This window comes from Schistocerca gregaria, chromosome 3 (genome assembly GCF_023897955.1).
Source record: "Schistocerca gregaria isolate iqSchGreg1 chromosome 3, iqSchGreg1.2, whole genome shotgun sequence".
In the NCBI taxonomy this organism is placed as follows: Eukaryota; Metazoa; Arthropoda; class Insecta; order Orthoptera; family Acrididae; genus Schistocerca; species Schistocerca gregaria.
The window spans coordinates 301168241-301186710 of record NC_064922.1 but is presented as its reverse complement, the minus strand read 5'-3'; the positions used below and the strand labels follow the sequence as shown (position 1 = coordinate 301186710).

At 42.7% G+C, this 18470-nt stretch overlaps 1 non-coding gene across 1 annotated transcript; it reads left to right on the top strand.

Annotated features, from left to right (window-relative positions):
* Positions 1 to 8748: 8748 nt before the first annotated feature.
* Positions 8749 to 8823, top strand: Trnal-caa (transfer RNA leucine (anticodon CAA)). The gene has a single exon. It is a non-coding gene; the product is annotated as a tRNA-Leu (tRNA).
* The last annotated feature ends 9647 nt before the right edge of the window (positions 8824 to 18470 follow it).

Genomic DNA, 18470 nt, shown 5'->3' with positions numbered 1-18470 from the left:
TTTGTTGATGAGATTATCTGGTTTTAGGATACCATGATCTTCGTTTGTCTCACAAGCGGTGGAATGGGTCCTGTCTGAAGAAGCACGTGAAACCTGATTAAGAGTCTGTATCCTGCTGTAAAGGGTACATGAAGACAGTGCGTAGTGATTACTAAGGGAATTAGAATGCTTCTGGGGGGCAAATATTTTCGTGATTCTTATTCTTACCATGTGTTTTTCTCCCTCTCTGTACTTTGTAATGTGTTTCTCGTTCACGATAATGGTTAACAATTTACTTTTTTTCCTTTTTTGATGTATGTTCGTATAACATTGATTAAGGTGAATGCTGGGTGGAGTAAGTGACGTTCTGAGGCAAAGTCCTGCATGCCACCCTGTCAAGCGAAACAATTTGGTAAAATTTCTTTTTAGTTAAAGAGGTAGGAAGCACTTGAGATGGCGCACAGATGCACGCATTGTTATCAATGAATAGTGAGAAAGGAATTTTATATTTGGGCTCCGTATGCTCATAACATTAACTCACATTCTAAATGTTACAGCATGGCAAAATTTCAACATGCGCAATAAGGTAGTAGAGGAAAGGACATGGAACATGGCTCTGACAAGCTGGATTAGGAGGAGTGGACTAAATGAACTGGAGTGTGTAGTAGGTGAAGAACGTGGTAGGTGACCACTGTCGTCGATGTGTAAGGAGTGTCTTTTGTGTGTGTCCGAGTCGTAGGTGGTTCCAACTACCGTGAAGTATTTGTAATGTTGATTTCTGTCCACGTGAGAGTACGCCTGGACCGCCGAAGTATGTATGAGGCTTGACATAAACCGTCCACGCCGCAGTGTGTTGGGATTGCCAGTGGTCTTACTGAAGGTCAGGAACCTGTTACCGTATCTGGTGTTCATTTTGTAGCTGACTGATCTTACTAAACTATGAGAACAATTAGAGCCCAATACTACTATCCACGACACATACTAGGAACAACATCTAGCCATAAGGGATACTATATTACTGACAGCATAACTGAATGTTTTGTTAAAGTATTTCTTAGAGCTATGCTTTAGAAGTGTGCTGCAGGATCACAAGCTCCAAAAGGTGATAGAAGATGATAGAAGAAAGACTCAACAAAATCATGTCGGTCCAGAAAGAAACCGAGGATGAATTATTCGCAAGACAAGGAGAATTTAAGGACCACCTACGCACATCAAAAAAAGTTTTGCGTCATCTTGGTTCAGAGAGTTCCGGAACCTGTACAGAAAAATGAAATAGAGATCAACATAAACATCATTTCTGCCCTTTTTATTGCTCATGAAAACCACACATTGCATGTTGTACCACCATGCAGCGAGACCTTCAGAGGTCGCGGTCCACATTGCTGTACACACCTGTACCTCCAATAACCAGTAGCACGTCCTCTTGCATTGATGCATGCCTGTATTCATCGTTGCATCCAGACGATAGTTCAACAAGACTCTTTGGGGCCAGATCGTCCCACTCCTCAACAGCGATTCGGCGTAGCTCCCTCAGAGGGGTTTGTGGGCCACGTCGTCCATAAACAAGACTTGTCAGCCTATACCAGGCATGTTCAATAGGGTTCATGTCTGGAGAACATGCTGGCCGCTCTATTCGAGCGATGTCGTTATCCTGAAGGAAGCCATCCAGAAGATCTGCACTATGGGGGCGCGAATTGTCGTCTATCAAGACGAATGCCTCGCCAGTATGCTACCGATATGGTTGCACTGTCGGTCGGAGGATGGCATTCACGTATCGTACGGCCATTCGGGTGCCTTCTATGACCACCACCACCAGCAGAGTATGTCGGCCCCACATAATGCAACCCCAAAACAGCAGGGAACCTCCACCTTGCAGCACTCGCTGGACAGTGTGTCTAAGGCGTTCAGCCTGACCGGGTTGCCTCTAAACACGTCTCCGACCATTGTCTGGTTAAAGGCGTATGCGACACTCATCGATGAAGAGAACGTGATGCCAGTCCTGAGCGGTCCATTCAGCATGGTGTCGTGGTTGCAAAGATGGACCTCGCCATGCACGTCCGGGAGTGAAGTTGTGCATCATGCAGCCTCTTGCACACAGTTTGAGTCGTAACACGACGTCCTGTGGCTGCACGAACGTGTTGGCGTTGCTGTCAGGGTTCCTCCGACCCATAATCCGTAGGTAGTGGTCAGCCACTGCAGTAGTAGCCCTTGGGCGGTCTGACTGAGGCATGTCATCGACAGTTCCTGTCTCTCCATGTCGGAAAAACATCACTTTGGTTCACTCCGTGACGCCTGGACACTTCTTTGTTGAGAGCCCTTCCTAGCACAAATTAAAAATTCGGAAGCGATCCATCCCCAGTATTGACCGCCTATGAATGGTTGAACTACAGACAACACGAGCCTGGTACCTCCTTCCAGGTGCAAAGATTGGAACTGATCGGCTGTCGGACCCCCATAGGCGCTGCTCATGCACGGTTGTTTACATCTTTGGGCGGGTTTAGTGACACCTCTGAGCAGTCAAAGGGACTGTGTCTGTGGTACAATATCCACAGTCAACGCCTGTCTTCAGGAGTTCTGGGAGCCGGGGTGATGCAAAACCTTTTTTTTTTATGTGTGTATTTGATAACAGAAATGGATATTGCATATAAGAATTGCTTTGCGAAGTTTATCCGGAACGACCATGCAGATGCACTTCTATGATCAAATAATGCAAATCCCGCAATATTTCGTCAATAAACTCGTCGACATCTTCGGGCAGTGGTAGTTGTTGCTGTCAATGCTGCAAGATGAGACTGATGATAATTGTGTGGCGGCGTCGAAATTCATCATCTCAGGACCAGGAGAAACGCATGTGTGGCAAGGTACTTCAGTTGGAGGAAAGGAGTCTCATAATATCTCTTGCCGAGAGCAGCAGAAAGGCCTACTGATGTGCGTAACTTAGTTTAAGTTAGATTATGTGGTGTATAGGATTAGGGATCTCAGCAGGTTGGTCCCATAAGACCTTACCACAAATTTCCAAAATTTCTGGCGTTACGCAGAACATACATTTCTGGTGTAGCCCCTCGAAACCAGAGACATTGCGTATGTGTTTCGGGCATCTAAAGTCACTCTATCCGAATATGCAGTTCATTATGGAAATGGAAACAGATGACGTATTAACATTCCTGAATGTCATGGTTAGAAGAAAAGCGGATGGTACACTGGGATATAGTGTCAACCGCAAACCATCTCACAGAGACTTATATTTGCAGGCCGCGAGCCATCATCGTCCTGCACAACACGGTTGTGAATTACGCACCCTGGCATATAGAGCATATGTTGTGTCAGTTAAAGACAGTCAACCTCGTGAGCTATAACATCTAAGAAAGATATTCGAGCAAAACACCAATTCTGACAGATAAATACGTCATGTATTCCATTTAAAACAAATCAAAGTAGGGTTTCAAACGAAGATGCGCAGGCATCCATTGCTACAGCGTCCTGCCCGTAATTTAGATGCATGTCTTCAAGAATATAAAGAATCCTCAAAAGAAACGAGAGCTAGCGTGTTTTTGGGCCATCAGCGAAATTGAGTAATTTGTTGTGCTCAGTCAGAGATGGTCTTGGCCTTAGGAAACGTGGCGTATACAAGACCCCATCCAACGTGGGAAATCTTAAACTGGGCAGACCTGCAGAATTAGCCATAATGTTGTGTTGATCGCCACCATCATACTATGAATTACCAAAGATACTGGTATAGGCATGCGTATTAAAATACACAAATATGTAAACAGGCAGAATATGGCGCTGCGGTCAGCAGTGCATATATAAGACAAAAAGTGTCTGGCGCAGTTTTTAAATCGGTTACTGCTGCTACAATGGAAGGTTATCAAGATTTAAGTGAGATAGAACGTGGTGTTATAGTCGGCGCAGGATGTAACAATGAAGTGGGCATTTTTCCGGACGACCATTTTCACGAGTATACCGTGAATATCAGGAATCTGGTAGTATATCAAATCTCCGATGCCGCTGCGGCCGGAAAAAGATCCTGCAAGAACGGGACTAACGACGACTGAAGAGAGCTGTTCAACGTGGCAGAAGTGCAACCCTTCAGCAAATTGCTGCAAATTTCAATGTTGAGCCATCAACAAGTGACAGCGTGCGAAGCATTCAACAAAACATAACCGATACGGGCTTTCGGAGCCGAAGGCACACTCGTGTATCCTTGAGGACAGCGCAACACAAAGCTTTACGCCTCGCCTGGGCCCCTCGACACCGCCATTGGACTGTTGGTGACTGGAAACATGTTGCCCGGTCGGTCGAGTTTCGTTTCGAATTGTATCGAGTGGATGGGCATGCAAGCGTATGAGACAACCTCATGAATCCACGGAACCTACATGTCAGCTGGGGACAGTTCAAGCTGGTGGAGACTCTTTAATAGTGTGGGGCGTGGACAGTTGGAGTGATATGTGTCCTCGTATAATCTAGATGCTACTCTGACCGGTGACACGTGCGTAAGCATCCTCTCTGATCACCTGCATCCATTCACATCCATTGTGCCTTTCGACAGACATGGGTAATTCCACCAGGACAATGCGACACCCCATTCTTCCAGAATTGCTGCAGATTGGCTCCACAAACACTCTTCTAAGTTTAAACACTTCCGCTGGCCACCAAACTCCCCAGACACGAACATTATAGAGAATGTCTAGAATGTCTTGCAATGTGCTGTTCAAAAGAGATTTTTGCCCCCTCGTACTCTTACGGATTTATGGACAGTCCTGCAGGATTCATGGTGTCAGTTTCCTCCAGCACTACTCCAGATATTAGTGAAGTCCATACCACATCGTGTTGCGGCACTTCTGCATTCTCGTGGGGGTCCTGCACTATATCACGCAGGTCCATCACCGTGTGGTGTAGCTGCTTGGTGTAGGGTGCCTTGCCACGGTTCACGCGACTCCCACTGTCGGAGGTTCTAGTGCTCCCTCGGGTATGGATGTGTGTCTTGTCCTTAGCGTAAGTTAGTTTATGTTAGCTTAAGTAGTGTGTAAGCCTAGGGACCGATGACCTCAGTAGGTTGGTCCCACAGGAACTTATCACAAGTTTCCAAAAGCTTTCGCAGGTGCACCAGTGTGTATGCCTGGGCCAAGCTGATAAATCAGCGGTACTGGAGCATTGCTTGGGTGATAACACGTAGTTATACCAGCCCGTGGTCATCAACGTTGGCAAAGGAATTACAAGCTTCCATCCGACACCAATGACCTGCGCCCGCTGAGACACGCCTCCAGTGGCTCCGTACCATGAGCGTCCTCTGCCGCCGTAATACAGGACGGCCAGCAGCAGTGATACAGCCCACTTGTTCTCAGAGACTTTTTTTGCTACATAACGATATGCAGACTTCACCTAGTCCTGCCTCCAAAACCATTGTTCGTGCTTAGCTCACAGAGTCTCTTTCTTGTTGACACTGAGAGCTGGACTCTCTTTCTTATTGCATTATTTGTAATGAGTCTTCCTACACTTTGGGGAATACAAGTTAAGTAAGTCATCTGTTTACGTGTTAACATGCTCGCTAACCAGTTCTACTCCTGTCTAGCTTTCCTCCGACAACAGTTGGCTCACCATCTATAGCCCACCCGTCCTTGCTGTTGCATACAAAGTCATACACAACGGCCTGAACACGGGGTATCGTATGTGTTACAGGAGGACTTTATTATGAGCATCATATCTCTGGGACTACGTTGTTTATTTGCTCATACATATCCATATGGCGGACAATCTTATGAACTTTTTCAACTAAGCGTCTCATGAAATCCAGCACAGGCTGCCTTTAAATTAAAACAAGGGAAACAAGAACATCCAAGTCATGACTTGACGCAGCGCACTGCTAAGATTTACTTCACCTTTAACCACAGGAGCGTCCTACAACTGCCGATGAAATGAAGTGAAATGAGCGTTTGGCTTCAGTAGCCGGAAAGCCACTTGCAGGGCAGGTCCGGCCGCGTTGGTGAAGGATTTATTATATTCGATGCCACATTGGGCGATCTGAATGCCGGATGGGGATGAAATGATGAAGACAACACAACACCCAGTCCCTGAACGGAGGAAATCTCCGACCCAGCCGGGAATCGAACCTGGGCCCCTAAGAAGACAATCCGTCACGCTGACCAATCAGTTATCGGGGCGGACAACAGACCGATGATCTGATTGTTTAGTCCCCCCCTCTCCCCCCTCAAAGAAAAAAAATCAACGCAAATCATCCCGTGCATGCGTTTTATCCGCTCCTGTTCTGATTATCATCAGTTGCTTTTTGCGGTAGTTACAACAGCAACTACCGTTACCAGAAGAGGGCGACCAGTTGTATCGACGAAATATTCTGGGATTTGCACAATGTGATTCGGCAGCAAATCCGAGAAGTATATTTGCAACAGGTGCGTTGGGAAAGCCGGAATAGTCACATCAGGAACCATCACAATTTTCTAATATTTTGACTTGATTACTGAGTAAACCTGTATTTCTTTATCGGTGTTTGTGCTTACCATTTTTTTTTTGTTCAAGTAGTTACGGGTGTGACAATACCCGCACTTCACTATTTTTGTTACCATGGATGTTATGCAGATGCGCATTGACTTTTGTTGCATTTATAGAACGAGATTCAGAGGGGAATCTGATAATTTTTAGAGTAGATTTTACGTTGTGACGCGTAATAGGAGAGGGAGATGATTGATAACGATAGTTGGCCAGCCATTAATGCCGTAGTGTAGGGCACATAGATGAGGCAACAAAATTAAGAGAGCCGCATGAAGAGAGTAGATGTATCGAAGATTTTCGTCTTGTACATGTGTAATAGTGACACTAGCGAGTACTAGTTTATATTGCATGTTTCATGAGGCACGTAGTAGATTTACTTGACGCTTTTATACTTTACGCGTGAAGGTTCTAGCTTAGAATTAAGGATATGAACGAGGAAACACTATTAGCGCCTGTCATAAAACAACATTAAACATAAACCAACTAACAGTGTGGGTGGATTTATAGGCGAGTGACTACGTGTGACTTCATTTTAAGCTCTTTTTAGGTTTCTCTGTAAGTGCTTGGTTAAGGTGTACAGGTTTTCTTTGCTTATGATGTTATATTTTTCAGTATTCTCGGACTATTTTAACATTATTGTGTCAGGAATTGTGAATTCACCAAAGATTTATGACTATCAAAGTTAATGTAAAGTTAGTTAAGGAAGGCACCCAAGGTAGTGTCAGAAATTTTGTTTGTTTGTCAATTTAATTTGTTTCTAGAAGTCGCAGTCATTGTAAATTTCATGTATGTTTTATTTTTCTTTCTTTGTAATGTTAAATAGTATGACACAGTCATCTTAAACGGGTTTTGTATCAAATGGTTCAAATGGCTCTGAGCACTATGGGACTTAACATCTGTGGTCATCAGTCCCCTAGAACTTAGAACTACTTAAATCTAACTAACCTAAGGACAACACACACAACACCCAGCCATCACGAGGCAGAGAAAATCCCTGACCCCGCCGGGAATCGAACTAGGGAACCCGGGCGCGGGAAGCGATGACGCTACCGCACGACCACGACATGCGGGCTGTTTTGCATCAGTGGACTTGTATAATTAGATCGTATAAGTGTGTGTCTGTATGTGTGTGTTCGTTCAGATAATGGAAGGCGGCATGAGGACTGGTATCTACAGGTGACGGTGGCGACACAACATGAGGCGAGGAATCTGGCTTAAAGAGAGGAGCAACAGCACGTCACTATCAGGGCAATGACTGTCCGGCTCAGATGCTGGTAGCAAGATCAATAGTCGGTGGCGGCTGCGCATCTCATTTCAACATGGCAAGAGAGACCTTTTCGCACTTATGCACGCGGCCACCAGTGGTGAATGGACAGGGGTTAAGAACTCTTGGAGATGACTGCAGCGATTCAGCATGCCCGACTGCTTCACAACAGGCGTCAAATTTTCACAACAATGAGTCAACTGAGAATGGCACGCAACACTAAGGAAAAGTACTTTTCTCCCACGATTGAGAAGCAATTTCCATGTCATTTCCTACACGCAAAGATGAAGCACGTAGGAAAGTTATATAAAAGGTGTATCCTAATTAATGACGTAAGCGCATACATAGAAAGTACAAGAAACTAGAAGCAAAAAAGTATCGGTAAACATAGGGTCGACAAATGCGTACCTTGAGAGCTACGAGCAAGTATTCATCGATACTGTGAAACAAATCCCTTCTAGTGCAAGTTCTTTGCTTTCCGTATTTTGAGAACTGCTAGTATGGACCAAAATTAGAAAAAAATGTGCAGCAAACATATGCTCTAAAACGCATACCTCAAAGGTTACGAGTACTTGATCATTAAAAGAGTTTCCAGAATGAGATTTTCACTCTGCAGCGGAGTGTGCGCTGATATGAAACTTCCTGGCAGATTAAAACTGTGTGCCCGACCGAGACTCGAACTCGCGACCTTTGCCCTTCGCGGGCAAGTGCTCTACCAACTGAGCTAACGAAGCTTTACTTCTGCCAGTATCCGTCTCCTACCTTCCAAACTTTACAGAAGCTCTTCTGCGAAACATGCAGAACTAGCACTCCTGAAAGAAAGGATACTGTGGAGACATGGCTTAGCCACAGCCTGGGTGATGTTTCCAGAATGAGATTTTCACTCTGCAGCGGAGTGTGCTCTGATATGAAACTTCGCAGGAGAACTTCTGTAAAGTTTGGAAGGTAGGAGACGAGGTACTGGCAGAAGTAAAGCTGTGAGTACCGGGCGTGAGTCGTGCTTCGGTAGCTCAGTTGGTAGAGCACTTGCCCGCAAAAGGCAAAGGTCCCGAGTTCGAGTCTCGGTCGGGCACACAGTTTTAATCTGCCAGGAAGTTTCATTAAAAGAGTTGTTTTCCAAAGTAGCAAAGATGAACCAATGCTCATACTTATTAACGAATGCATTTTAGAGCACATGTTTATTGGACTTTTTTTTCTTGTTTAGGTCCAAACGGCTCTGAGCACTATGGGACTTAACTTCTGAGGTCATCAGTCCCCTAGAACGTAGAACTTCTTAAACCTAACCAACCTGAACACTTCACACACATCCATGCCCGAGGCAGGATTCGAACCTGAGAAGGCGGCGGTCTCGCGTTTCCAGACTGTAGCGCCTAGAATCTCTCGGTCATTTCATGTTTTGGTCCATACTACCACTTCTCAAAATATGGAAAGCAAAGTACTTGCAGTAGAAGAGATTTGTTTCACAGTATCGAAGACGAAAAATTTCTCGCAGCTCTTAAGGTACGCACTTTCGACTCTGTGTTTACTGGAACTTTTTTGCTTCTTGTATCGTGTACTTTCATCTGTATGCATGTACGCCATTAATTATGATACACACTTTATATATATTTTCTCGTAAGAGAATTGAGTTTTGAGGTCTGATTTGCCACGGAAACATATAGAAGCTCAGTTCAAGTCATCTCCTAGTGAGATTTCAAACTAGCAACCATGTGTAGTGACACCTAACGACGCGCTCCGTTGACAACTCACAGCCTGTATCAGACTAGCAACTTCCGCACCATACAACCGTCCTTATACTCGAGCTGCCACACTCATATCTGCAGAGAAGAAGAGATGTCTGGGTGTTCCAGATGACATTGTCAGACGTATCCCATCAGAAATCGTCAGCCACTCACAGGATCCGACAAAGAGAGACTAGAAAGTTCAATACAGCGTCAAAATCGGTGAAGTGTGGGGCACGGCTTTGAACCTCACTGCGAGGGGTATGGATTTTGTGGACCTCGCTATGAGGCACATTTCAAGTATTTCGATGATGATTGTTTTTGTACTTTTCGACGGACTGTTGACAAATCGTTCATGACATGTATAATTTTGCTGTAGCCTTTACACTTGTACACTTGCTGTGTTTTTTTTTAATTTTTGTTGTTGCTTATTGTTGTTTGACATTTTGTTGCCCTTAGATAAGAATTATGTGCCAAACCACAAGCGAATATAATACTTATTATTTATTTTTTGTGTATTATAGCACGACGTTGCTGTTTTTTGAAGCTTAATTCAGGAGGTATACAGTAGGGTGATAGGAGTACTTAGGGTGCGTTGCCATTTTCAAGTGATCTGCAGTAATGTAGCGCTGTTACTATATATACAGTTTTTACTTTGTGCATCTGGAACACCTTACAATAATGTGTCGAATTTTATTGAAAATTATGTCGAAATTTTTGAACGCGGTAATAGATTACGTGATACACAAAGACTACTCACACAAACCTATACAAAAAATATATAACTGGCACACAACTCCATAGATGGATCAGATGAACATATAATCATACAGCACCGTTGACTTCTGTCAACTAAAGCTGTAAAACTTACAGAAAACGAAAATTTAAGCAAAATTGCTCAATAATAACATCTACTGTAAAAGTATATAAACAAAACAACTCAGTCTGCATTGCAAATACAATATACATAAATATTTGACAGCTATAACGCCAACTATGTGATATCGAAGTAAGTAGTCGACACACTGTTACAAAATCAGATATATAACCAAAAAATTGTACATGCTAATAGTGCTATATAACTGCAGATCGCTTCAAAATGGCAATGCAGCCGAAATAAGCCTATCGAATAACTGTAAAAATTTTAAATTTCAAAAAATAGCAGCTTCCGGGTACAATACATGTAAAATGTGAATACAAAATGCTTTTTGTTTATGGTAGTACTTGTTCCACATATTTTTACACCTATGTTTACATACACCAATACAAAGAAACTTCCTGGCAGATTAAAACTGTGTGCCCGACCGAGACTCGAACTCGGGACCGTTGCCTTTCGCGGGCAAGTGCTCTACCATCTGAGCTACCAAAGCACGAATCACGCCCGGAACTTACAGCTTTAATTCTGCCAGTATCTCGTCTCCTCCCTTCCAAGCTTTACAGAAGCTCTTCTGCGAACCTTGCAGAACTAGCATTCCTGAAAGAAAGGATATAGCGGAGACATGGCTTAGCCACAGCCTGGGGGATGTTTCCAGAATGAGATTTTCACTCTGCAGCGGAGTGTCCGCCGATATGAAACTTCCGGGCAGATTAAAACTGTGCGCCCGACCGAAATCTCATTCTGGAAAAATCCCCCAGACTGTGGCTAAGCCATGTCTCCGCTATATCCTTTCTTTCAGGAGCGCTAGTTCTGCAAGGTTCGCAGAAGCGCTTCTGTAAAGTTTGGAAGGTAGGAGACGAGATACTGGCAGAATTAAAGCTGTGAGTAGCGGGCGTGAGTCGTGCTTCGGTAGCTCAGATGGTAGAGCACTTGCCCGCGAAAGGCAAAGTTCCCGAGTTCGAGTCTCGGTCGGGCACACAGTTTTAATCTGCCAGGAAGTTTCATATCAGCGCACACTCCGCTGCAGAGTGAAAATCTCATTCTGGAACCAATACAAAGAGTTTTGTTTATTGTTTTATGCTGTCGTATCTATGTAACACACGTTGACAAGCCTATATGACACACAGCGACACAAGCAATGTCAAGTGCTTATGTTTCCTAAGTTGAAATGTGCTGAGATTCGTATGTCTCACGATTTTTGTAATTACTTAGATATTTTATGTTTTGTACATTCATTTGAGTTTTAACATTCACACCAGTAGTTGAGGGCACAATTCATGTATAGTGTTCATATTTTGTTTTCCACAGTGTATACTCACTACTTCAAAATACCTCTTCAAGCAGTGACACTGTTGAGTGGTTGTAAGATTTTTTTTTTTTTGTTTGCCTCTATAAATTTCATTTTATTGTTTGTTCATCTCTGATGTGTGGACTTCTGTTAATGGACACATCCATTAGTTAGTTTAGCAGTCATTGAGTTGAATGTGTTGTAAACAGAAGAAATTATTTACGCTTATACAAATTTCACGTAAAATATCAAAGTAACTATGTGGGAAAACCATGTATTACAATGAATTAGTAATTTCGAAGAGACGTAACAGATACTCTGTGTTTATGTCTTTTTCCACTTTTTTCTTTTTTTTGTCTTTTATTTCTCACTGATTCTCAGGTTGAGAAAATGTTTTTGGCAAAGGTCTCGCCTTTCGCCTTGTTTCTTGGTAAAATCTCTGCTGGCAACAATTTTGAATTGGGAGAGGGTGTAATGTGGGACACCGACCTGTTTAAGGCCTTCTCCTTAAATTTTTATCTTATTTCCATACTTGATTTACATAAGAGATTCTCCTTATTTCATTTACTTTCTGATTCAGTTTCAATTCGCTGACATGTCACTCGTTTTGTATGCTCATTACATGAGTGTTAGTGCCTATTAACAATATAAATAACAGGTGTTTCTCTTTACTGTATCTGGCTTTGGGGCTACGGGAACCCTTTCTGCTTGAGATTAGCACTTTGCGATATTCTACTGCGTTTGGTCTCCAGTCTCCGATTCGGAAGATAGCTATTTGGCCACATGTCCGTCTTTCAACTTTCCCAACTATGACCTTCGATGGGAGTGCAGGGCGACGCTTACACGAAAATTTCCAGAATTTCCCAGAAGTGACTCTGGCTACAGGAAAGTGGCTACACTCATTCCCATTTCCGAAAGCTCGAAGCTCATTGGTGCTAAGTTGTAGAAGATAGTGAACTGACTTAGAGATCCAAAATTGGGGGAGCAGCCGGACCCTTTCTACGATTGGCTAGACGGTCTGTGCCAATCCGTATTTTCCTTGACTTCGGGTTTCTGCTGTATCGTTTGTAGTTTGTGATTGAATTTATTTTGGTTTTTTTCGCCATTGGTAGTCATGAAGATGGTGATGTCCGCAGCTCGCAGTGACAACATTTGAGCCCACACCAGCCGCAACTATCAACCACTGCAGTACGGTGTCGGACGACCCATCCGCAGCCATCGTAATTGCAGCCACAATAATCCTAAGAATGCAATGCCCTCATCAAACTTTGGAGGTCACAAGAGATTGATGGGAGAGATGTTTATTTCCAGCTTCTTTTCTCTGCTTGTGCACCACATACTTCACACACTTATGTGCATGTGGACTACAATTTTTCTGTTTCAAGGGGAACTTTTTCCCTATTCAGGTAACCACTCACGTTCCCACTTATTGTTGTTTTGGTTCTCAGGAGTTCATGGATCTTGCGATTATCTTTCTAATTATTTCATTATTTCTCAATCCATTCTGCACTCTGTTCTGATTCGTACAGTTTTCTTGCAGTTTTGATTACTACAGGAAATTTTTATTACAGTTTGAATTCAATGCTGTGTGTCCTTTGTGTGTCTGGGCACCACTTGAAGCGTAACTGTCCAGCGACCAGTGACATCTCTGAACAATCAAAGGGACTGTGTCTGTGGTACAATATCCACAGTCAACTTCGATCTTCAGGACTTCTGAGAACCGGGGTGATGCACAATTTTTTTTGATGTGTGTATAATAAATTTCTTTGAGACAGAAAATATTATGTTCACAAATCACAACGGGGTAAGGAAGTATCACAGGTGCGAACTTAGCTAGCCCTTTCCGACAATATATCTAGCGAACCCTGGATGAAGGGCAACTGGCAGACTCCATATACCTAGTTATCTGAAAGGCGTTTAACACAGTGACCCAATGTAGACTGTTGACGAAGGTCATAGCGTACAGAATAGTCTCTCAGAGATGTGAGTGGTTCGAAGACTTACTAAGTAATAGAACACAATTCGTTGGCCAGGTGGAGACTGTTCATCAGAGACAAGAATATCGTCAGGAGTGTCCCAGAGAATTTTCATAGGACGATCAGATGGATACGACGAGCTGCATTTTGTGACTGCTGATGATACTGTAGTAAATGGGAAAGTGTTCTCCTTGAGTGACGGTAGAAGGATTCAGGATGACTTCACCAGAATTTCTGTTTAATGTGACAAATAGCAGCTTACACTCAACGCAGAAAAAATAATGTAGCTGAGTAGGAAAAATAATTCTCCGATGATCGAACACAGTATCGGTGGTGTGCTGATTGACGCAGTCACGTGGTCACATGGATTAGATATCTAGGCATAACGCTGCAAAGTGATATGATACGGGTACGATCGGCAGCAGAGAAAGCGAATAGTTGACTTCAGTTTATTGGGAGAATTGCAAGGAAAGTCATCTATAGATCATCTACATAGGACACCGCGTATTTAACACTAGTGTGATCAATTCTTGTGTGCTGCTCCAACATCTGGGATCCCCAAGAAGTTGGAGAAAGGAAGACTTCGAAGCAGTTCAGAAGCGTGTTGTTACGTTAGTTACGGCAGATTGGATCAACATGCGAGTATCACGGAAACACTCTGTGAATTAAAATGGAAATCCGTGAAAGGAGGACTATGTTCTTCTCGCCAAACACTGCTGACAGAATTTAGAGAACCGGCATTTGCGGCTGACTACAGAAGGGTTCTACTGTCACCAAAATACGCTTCGCATAAGGACTGCACAGACTACATAAGAAAAACATACGTTTTAGTTTTTCTCCCGTTTCATTTGCGAGTGTGACAAGGAAGGGAATGACAAGTATTGGTGCGGTGTACTCTCTGCCATGTGCTGTCTGGTGGCTTGCGGGGTACGTATGTGAACGTAGATGAAGCTACAACTGATCGAGGGCTTTCACCCATTGCTGGCATCAAATGGAAGATTAACGTTTGCTCCACAGCAACAAATCGACGTGTAGCATTAATTGGATAATTTTAAAAAGGACCTTTATTGCTGAGAAATTATTTTCGCATTTGCTTCTGGTCGTCTGTCAAAAACTTTGGCGTCTGTAGTGCAGAAAGTTGTCTTGAAGCCATTTCTTTACGAAGTTTATTCTACACTCTTTCGTCTGACGTTCTCTTGGTCCCAGCTCTCTCAATGCACTCCTAACTGCTGTTCTTTCAGTACTACGTTGCGTACTTTTGCCAGACACAGACAGCATGATTATTTATTTTACATTGAATTCATCGCAGAATCAATCCCTTTCCTGACTCTTTTGTTCCCCGACTATGTATCACGCAGTGAACACTTCTGTTTGAATGGCACAGAGAGATGAATTACAGACAGATATCGCCAATGTTCTTGCGTTACAAGGTTCCACATCACGTTCCAATATCCAATATTATGAAGTTCCCGGAGGAATAGAAATTTCTCTGCAAGAATAGATCAGACTCAGGAAAAACCATTCATCTGAAATACAGTTTCCTTTTAGCAGAAACGATATCATGCAATCGGCCGGTGTGGCCAAGCGGTTCTAGCGGTTCAGTATGGAAACGCGCGACCGCTACGGTCGCAGGTTCGAACCCTGCCTCGGGCATGGATGTGTGTCATGACCTTAGATTAGTTAGGTTTAAGTAGTTCTAAGTTCTAGAGGACTGATGACCTCAGGTGTTAAGTTCCATAGTGCTCAGAGCCATTTGAACCACTTGATATCATGCAAATAATACACACAAATGTACATTTGTGTGAGTCCGCCTACTTAAATTTTGTAAAAATCTTCAACGTTTCTTTTCTGTGGGTGGTTGCCCAATGAACAGTATACTTCTTCATGGATATGTACCTCGCTCAGATATACGTAAACTGATGTAACACAGTACTGAAAGGTAAATATTCGAAGGAAACGGATATACAGTTTTAAGCCAACACACTCCACAAATTTGTCTTTTGTTTGGCCTAGTTTTAATGAACGAATGTAAACTTTTTTTCTACAGTTACCTCTGTTTTCACTTTTATGTAGTGTTCACTTCAAAGCGTTGGATTCTACATCAAAAGCAAGCTCTCTTGCTTGTCATTATGGATGTAATCTATAATACGTAGAATCCATGGTTAGATTGAAGATGTGGCCTTATGGCCCTACTCGTGTCAGGATAAACAAATAAATGAAATAAATAAACAGTTTTATCCATGGGTTGCTTATCTTAAGGTTCTAAAACATGAAAAGAAAAATTTGTAGGGGAGAGTGGCGTACCTGGATATACTTTCTCAGACTTTCTTCTCAAGGCAGCCCTGTAACAGAAATTTAATATGTTTCCTAATTTCATTTTGAAATGATACGTGTGCTGCAGTTTTTTTTCTGAAAATACAAACACTCCTGCGGAAAAGTAATGTTTCTCACACGTTAGAAACTGTTTCGAAGTACAATGTGGTCATGGGCCTAGGAACAAATATTCTGTTTAAATTTATTGAAATTGAGAAAATGTTGTCAGTACTGTATTTGAGAGTCTATGTGTAACATGACTCCTCTACTAATCTGAAAGCGAAATCAAATTAAGGGAATGCTTGTGGCAGCCGTTAATGTGTATTCCTTCATGTGATACTATTTTGTCACTAAATTTAAACACCGACATGAAAAATCATGTGTTCCTAGTCACACTTTCTTCCATGTACAGCACTTTCCCCTTCTAAAATCAAAACCATTTAAAATATTTGCTAGTTCTATTAGTTAAAAAATTGAAATATATATCGTTCACATCTTTACGCCATACGCCAAATTTGACGAAGAACGCGATCGCGACATGCGTTGTCGTACTACCAATAACAGTTAAACAAAAACGAAGGCATCACCAAGCAGTGCTTCGCTTTCTTTATTCATTGTGATAAATACCCTGCTCTAACGACGAAGCAGAATTTGTTACATCTTTAATGAAAAACCGAAACTGAAATACAAATGTTGCAATGAAAATAATACTTGAAACTTTCCTTGGATTTCATTTAATTATGCCTGTGCTTATATTTGAGTTTTAAATATGTATTCAAGTAACTTATAATTAACTGAACAATTGCCAACTCGGGAAGCCTAACTCCCTGTTCACTCCTTGATTATTATGAGACAGAACTCTTGTTCATCAGACCAATGACGAGTGAGATAATTGGTCTTGCTCTAGTGACAACATAAATCTCAGGATATACCTGGAGTGAGTAGTGGAATCTATATATTGTGTCCTCGAACTCCTTTGGGGCGGAATGCTTGGACTACGTTTTCAGTCCACATCACTCCGAATAAAATCCTCGAGCGGTTGAGGAAAACAACGCTACTTATTACCAGTAGTTTCATTTCTGCTGAATATGGTGGAGGCAGTTTTGTTCGGAGTGACGCGGCTCTCGAACAGAGTGGATGTAATTCATAAACCACGACTAAAACAGAAAATGTTAAAGTGGCGAATAATGGTAACACCGAGCTCTCAGTGTTATGAGCGTTGGTTTACCTAATTTGCAACATTATACTCCCAGACATGCGTCAAAAACAAATGTTTATGTGTGATGGAACGTTACACTCCAAGACATGAGCCGTGAACACTTGCTAACCGATTGTGGTTCAATATACTGCTGCCCATAACCACTTTCATAACTTTCGCTAAGGACCACAGAATTCTTCCACGTATATCACGCAGTCTAACGTTTCTCACCATCCAAAACCGAATTGCAACTCACTGTCAGAGATATATTAGGTTTGCAACATGGATTTTACCAACTGGCTGCACTCATCACGTTATCAATCCGCTATACTATCTGTTCAAGGCAGGAACATATAAAACAAATGACAATCTGACATGGAATAACTGATCACAGCCCAAGCACAAACTTAGTTAACTTTCTGTATGACATTCACGATATCCAAACAAGCTGAAATAATTCTAATTAATTCTTTGGTATTAGCTAGCGGAAATGAAATCACTTCCCATAACTTTAATACCTGCTTAGTGAAGCGGAAGCGCATTAGGAAGTCAAGCATGCTTATGATCTACTCAGACGTCCAGATCATCTTAGTATAAAATGTATAAATACGTACTTACATTTTCACGTGACTCAGAACTGGTATCGTCATACAGTGTAACACAATGGAACACCGAATCGTCAAGGCCTGCTGCAAATCTGCTAATAGCATCGTGAGACCAGCTAAACGCTACTTCGACATTCTGAGGTTCGTTGCTACGCAACGGAACGTAATACCCGTTAACTATTGTTGATATCCATTTCCATTGCTCTGTGGACGCGCAGTTCATGTTCATAGGATCTTGTGTTATCGCGTCTTAAATACTTGAAAACAACGTTAAATCTAAAGCAGAAATTTCACTAATGTGATTTGTTGTGGTTGGCAGGAGAGCCAACACCGTGTTACTAGAGGAGGCCGAAAGTCATGCGATTTAGCTCACGCAGGCTGGCGCGAGGTCTGGAACAGGACAAGGAAATTAGAATTTAGAAACAACGGGCGTGGCTGGTGGAATACTTAACTTTAATGCATTAATGATGAACGTCAGTTTTGACGGTACATAGTTAACAATATCAATAGTCACTGATAATGGCGCCTTGCTAGCTCGTAGCAAATAACGTAGCTGAAGGCTATGCTAACTATCGTCTCTGCAAATGAGAGCGTATTTAGTCAGTGAACCATCGCTAGCAAAGTCGGCTGTACAACTGGGGCGAGTGCTAGGAAGTCCCTCTAGACCTACCGTGTGGCGGTGATCGGTCTGCAATCACTGATAGTGGCGACATGCTGGTCTGACGTATACTACCGGCCCGCG